The following is a 5,933-nucleotide window of genomic DNA, read 5'->3' as shown; positions in this document are numbered from 1 at the left end:
AATGTGAAACCTGAAACCATAAAACTCCTAGTAGAAAACATAGGCAATAATTTCTTTGACATCAGCCATAAAAAATTTTTTTAGATGTATCTTAGGCAAGAGAAACAAAAGCAAAATTAAAGTATTGGGACTACACCAAAATAAAAAGTTTTTGCACAGTGAAGAAAACCATCAACAAAATGAAAATGGGAGAAGATATTTGCAAATGATATATCCAATAAGAAGTTAATAACTAAAATATATAAAGAACTTATGCAAGTTTGCAATACCAAAAATCAAATAATCTGATTAAAAATGGGCAGAGGACCCAAATAGACATTTTTCCCAAGAAGACATACAGATGGACAACAGGCACATGAAAAGATGCTCAATATCACTAATCATCAGGGAAATGAAAATCAAAACCACAATGAGTTATCACTTTACACCAATCAGAATGGCTAAAATCAAAAGCTAAAGAAATAACAAGTGTTGGTGAGAATGTGGAGAAAAAGGAATCTTAATGTGTTGTTGGTGGGAATGCTAATTGATGCAGCCACTGTAGAAAACAGTATAGAGATTCCTCAAAAAATTAAAAATAGAATTGCCGTATAAACCAGTAATTCCACTACTGGCTGTTTATCACACACACACACACACACACACACACACACACACACACACACACTAATTCAAAAAGATATATGCAGCCTTATGTTTATTGCAGCATTATTTACAATGGTCAAGATATGAAAACAACCTAAGCGTCCATGGCTGGATGAATGGATAAATAATATTACCTATATCTATGTATGTCTATCTCTATCTCTACACCCCCCCATACACAAAGGAATACTACTCAGGCATAAAAAAGAAGGAAATCTTGCCATTTGCGACAACATGGATAGATTTTGAGAGTATCATGCTAATTGAAATAAGTAAGACAGAGAAAGACAAATACCAGTGATTTCACTTACATGTGGAATCCAGAAACAAGACAAATAAAACCAAACAAAACTAGTAGATATAGAGAAGTGGTTATGAAAGGGGAAGGATTTTGGGGGCTGAGTGTAAAGGGTAGAAGGGGTCGATTATATGGTGACAAATGGTAATAACTTAATGTGATAACATTTCATTACATAATGCATGCAAATATCAAATTATTGTGTGGCACACTTGAAACTAATATGTTATGTACTAATTTTGCCTAAAAAAAAGAGCTTAAAAATTCTTTGTTTCCTATTGCTGCTGTTAGAAATTACCATGCAACACAAATGTGTTCTCCTACACTTCTGGAGTTCAGAAATCTTAAAGCAATTTCACTGGGCTAATGCCAAAGCTATACTTGGATGTGAAGATATTATATAATATAGGTCTAAGAGTATATTCAATAATTCTCTGAGACCTTGATTCTGGCTCTCACTATTACACTTCAAACTGTACTATTATTACCAATAAGTATCAATAATCCAATGTCTGTTGCTTTGTCTAAAGAATCTTTCTGAGACAGTCCTCATTTGAAAAATTTTATCTTTTTTTTTTCAGTCGCTTATTGTTAAATGTTAATGCTCATCCTTTTTCAATTGAACATTTAACAGAAATCTGAAATATTTACAAATTCTGTCCTTTGAGGAGCATGTAGATTGGTGTGTTTTACAGATGATGTTCTAATTATTGTATGTTTATGAGAATTCCTGTGGTGTTAAAAACAAATCAATATATAAAAGGGCATGTACGGACTAATCATGTTAATATTACAAGAGACAATGATTAAGATCAAATTAGAGTTGTCTACCATAAGACAAGACAAAATGTACATTTTCCTTTTTACTTATTTTACATGATATTCAGAACAGTAGTTAGAGTTTCAACCAAAATCATTAATATTGAAGCTGCAGGATCGTTACTTAAGCTGCACTGTTTTATTTATGAAATAGATCATTGTTTCAAAAATCCTATTTCAGAAGACTAGTCCAACCCTATTTACAGTGACTACTACTCTGACTAAATAATTGTAATTTATATTATAATTAAAATGTTCAGATTGGTTTCATTCTCTGCTAGATTATAATGAAGCTTTATGGGTAGCTATAATTAACCTCCACTGATATTAATCATGCATATTTAGGGATCTTGAAATTGCTGATCATGCAGTTCTCTTAAAGATGTATGGGGCAGTGTGGATTAAAGAGTACACACAGCAGGGCTTGCAGTCATAGTCTATGTGGTGAGCAAAGATAGATAGTTGCTAGAAGTGACATGCAGACGTCATTCAGCTCATGTTCATTATAAATTATTTCATTTTCTGCCTGTTAGGTATATGAAAGCCATATATGATGTCACACATTTTCTCCAAAGTAGCTCAGGCTCTTGGCAGCTCGAGCTACCAGGCTAATCTGTAAAAGGTGAATGACACTGTTCAATTTTCTATCAGTGACTTTCAGCCTCTCCAAGATTAGCCAAAGAGATCCAGCAAGATTCTGTTCCAGAAAAGAACTTAATAGGAGCTGAATCTTTATGCAGTGTCTTTATGTTTGAAATGTCAGGGCAAATGCACATCCATCTCTCCTTTCTCTTCCATTACTCCCTTTGTTACAATCCACTCCTAAAGTGATTTCTTTCTTTGGTTCTAATAAGGCCCCGATTTTGTGTTTACTAACATCAAGAACAGAAGCACAATAGGAGTGTGGGTGCATAGTTCAGCAGTAGAACTACTGCTTAAAATATAACAGCATTATGCAGAGAAAGGGGAACCCTCTTACACTCCTGGTGGGAATGCAAACTAGTACAGCCACTCTGAAAAACAGTATGGAGGTTCCTCAAAAAGTTATAAGTAGAACTACCCTACAACCCAGCAATTGCACTACCAGATATTTACCCAAAGGATACAGACATAGTGATCCTAAGGGTCACCTGCACCCAATGTTTATAGCAGCAATGTCCATAATAGCCTAACTATGGAAAGAGCCCAGATGTCCACTGACAGATGAATGGATAAAGAAGATGTGGTATATATATATGTACACACACACACACACACACACACACACACACACACACACACACACAATGGAATATTACTCAGCCATCAAAAATAATGAAATCTGAGTCCTTGGGCTGCTGGGCAGAGCAAGTGCCAGGCCTCCCTCCTGCCAATGGGGCCTTCCCTCTCCTCGAGTTGTCATCCTCTCAGCCGTTCGGGGATATAGCACCCAGAAACCAGGTTTGATGATGTCGTGAGAAGACTCTTGTCTTTGGAAATGGCCAACCAGAAAGAAAAGCTAAAAAGCAAGCAAGAGCAGTTGACAAACAAGATTGTGGCAAACCCTGAGGACACTAGCTCCCTGGAGGCTCGAATTGTTGCCTTGACTGTCAAGATTAGCAATTATGAAGAACACATGCAGAAACATCGAAAGGACAAAGCCCACAAGCACTATTTGCTGATGAGCATCGACCAGAGGTAAAAGATGCTCAAAAACCTCCATAAGGCCAACTACAGCGTCTTCGAGAAGACATGCAAGGAGCTGGGGATCGAGTACACCTTTCCCCCTCTGTACCACTGGAAAGGCCACCAACGCTGGGCAACCAAGAAGGCCCTGTGCATTCGGGTTTTCCAGGAGGTACAAAAGCTTAAGAAGCAAAAAAAGGGCCTTAAAAGCTAGAGTAGCAGCAGGCCGAAAACAAGGCCAGAAGAACCCAGAGAGCCCTTCTCAATCTGGAACAGAGGCAATCAAAGAAAACCAATAAACTTTATTAGACTTAAAAATAAAGAATAAAATCTTGACATTTTCAACGACATGGATGGAACTAGAGGGGATTATGCTAAGCGAAATAAGTCAATCAGAGAAAGACAATTATCATATGATCTCACTGATATGTGGAATTTAAGAAACAAAACAGAGGATCATAGGGGAAGGGAAGGAAAAATAAAATAAGGTCAGATCAGAGAGGGAGACAAACCATAAGAGACTTTTAACTCTAGGAAACAAACTGAAGGGGAGGTGAGTGGGGGGAGGGGGTACCTGGGTGATGGGCATTAAAGAGGGCACTTGATGTAACGAGCACTGGGTGTTTTATGCAACTGATGAATCCCTAAACTCTACCCCTGAAACTAATAATACACTATATGTTAATTAATTCAATTTAAATAAAATAATATTTTTAAAAAAGAACAAGAAAAAATATAACCGCATTATGTTTTAGAATTGGCCTAAGAACCTGGATTACACACTTTTTTAGTTATGGAAAGGTGGAATTTATTTTTTGGATGTTTAGTTAGCCCACATACCCGGCCTGGTTCTGGGGGCAGACCCTTTGGGAAGCCGTCTTGGACCCTCAAGAACCTGTCCTTTGGGTTTCTATGCCCCCTGCGCTTCCCTGGCTGTCTCCAGCCGGACGGTTTCTGGAGGGCAGGGTTCAGATCCTATTTATGTCTGTGTTCCCCCGAAGCCCTGTCACCTACACTCAGTAGGAACTCCGTCAACGTTCAGAGGACTGAGCCTGCTGGGGTCCCTTCTACCTGAGGGGAAGACACAGTTGGATCTATGGATGAGAGGTGCCCCCGAGCTGAAGAAACCAAAGAGCAGCTGGGGTCAGAACACCGCCCAGGGCTGCTGGGCATCTCGGCAGAGTGGCTGAAGCCTCTCTGTGCCCTTCTTCCTCTCACCCCACCCCGGGCTTCCTGGACAACTAGTCCAGTCCCAGAGATCTGAGTCTCCCAGAGCCAGCACCAAAAAAAAAAAAAAAAAAAAAAAAGTTTTGATGTACTGTTTAACGGTTCAGCAGTTGCTTATAACACCCAGTGCTCATCACAATTTCTTTGACCAAGAACACTTGTCTTGTGCTTGTATTCCTTCTCTACCCTCCCCCTTCACGGTTTCTAATACCTATGGAAACACCTATTTCAGTCAATTGATTTAGTTACCATAAATGGGGTATAAACCACCACCTTCTTATTTATCTCCCTAACTGCTTCTTCCAGTAAGTGAGATGGTATCCTTCCAAATTTCAGGACCTGAATTTTTTCTTTCCTCAGGCTATTTTCAATAGCTTAAAATCATTAATATTGAAGCTGCATGATCCTTACCTAAGCTGCACTGTTTTATTTATGAAATAGATCATTGCTTCAAAAATCCTATTGCAGAAGACTAGCCCAAACCTACTTACAGTGACTACTACTCTGACTAGACAATTGATGCTCACAGTTAGGTCTGAAACTATGCAGGACCTTAGGTATTACCCTGCTAACAGGATAGCCTGCTGCAGTTTTACAGCCCCCACCACACACACACACTCAAGCAGGCATACCCCGTTTTTCAAAAGTTTCTATTAGGCCACTTTGCTTTTATGAAAGACCTGCATTTGTACGTGTTTTTGCTAACTAAAAGAAATGCGAAAAGGACTTCTACTTTTATAGGAAAAGGTGAAAAGCAAAAACAGCGTTCGGCATGTGTTTTGCAGCAAACTCACCCTTAGCGGCCAGAGTGGCCCCCCAAGCTCTTTCCCCAGGAAAGATGCATCTCAGCATCTCAGCATCTCAAGCCACTGTAACTTTGAACTGTATCTGTGAACATCTATTTTATCTCAATTTATTTTGTGCATCCTTAGCAAGACGTGTCCTAAGTTTTCAGAAAAGCTTAAGAGAGGTTGTTTTTTGGGTCTGAATTGTTCAAAAAATTTTAATATAAATTAATGATAATTGTTTCTTCACTTAAGCTGTTTCAGCCTACAGAAATTTTCATAGGAAAGCTCTTCTTTCAGATAGTGGGAGAATCCTGTATAGACGTATATTTGTATACACACACATATATATGCATATACACATTTTATATATGATTATATATACACATATAATAATATATGATACAATAATACACATAGGTATGCATATACATTCATAGATGATATTTATTTATATATGTGCGTATATACAGAGTATGTGTGTATCTCTCTAT

General features: G+C 38.2%; 1 pseudogene; it reads left to right on the top strand.

Moving 5' to 3' along the window:
• The first annotated feature begins 2,315 nt into the window (after positions 1–2,315).
• Positions 2,316–3,726, top strand: LOC112807748 (small ribosomal subunit protein uS15m-like; annotated as a pseudogene).
• The last annotated feature ends 2,207 nt before the right edge of the window (positions 3,727–5,933 follow it).

The sequence above is a fragment of the Callorhinus ursinus genome, unplaced genomic scaffold, assembly GCF_003265705.2.
Source record: "Callorhinus ursinus isolate GAN/ISIS: 27379988/994484 unplaced genomic scaffold, GSC_fseal_2.0 scaffold2, whole genome shotgun sequence".
Lineage (NCBI taxonomy): Eukaryota > Metazoa > Chordata > Mammalia > Carnivora > Otariidae > Callorhinus > Callorhinus ursinus.
Note: the sequence above shows the minus strand (reverse complement) of the source record. Positions and strands in the feature narration are given on the sequence as shown.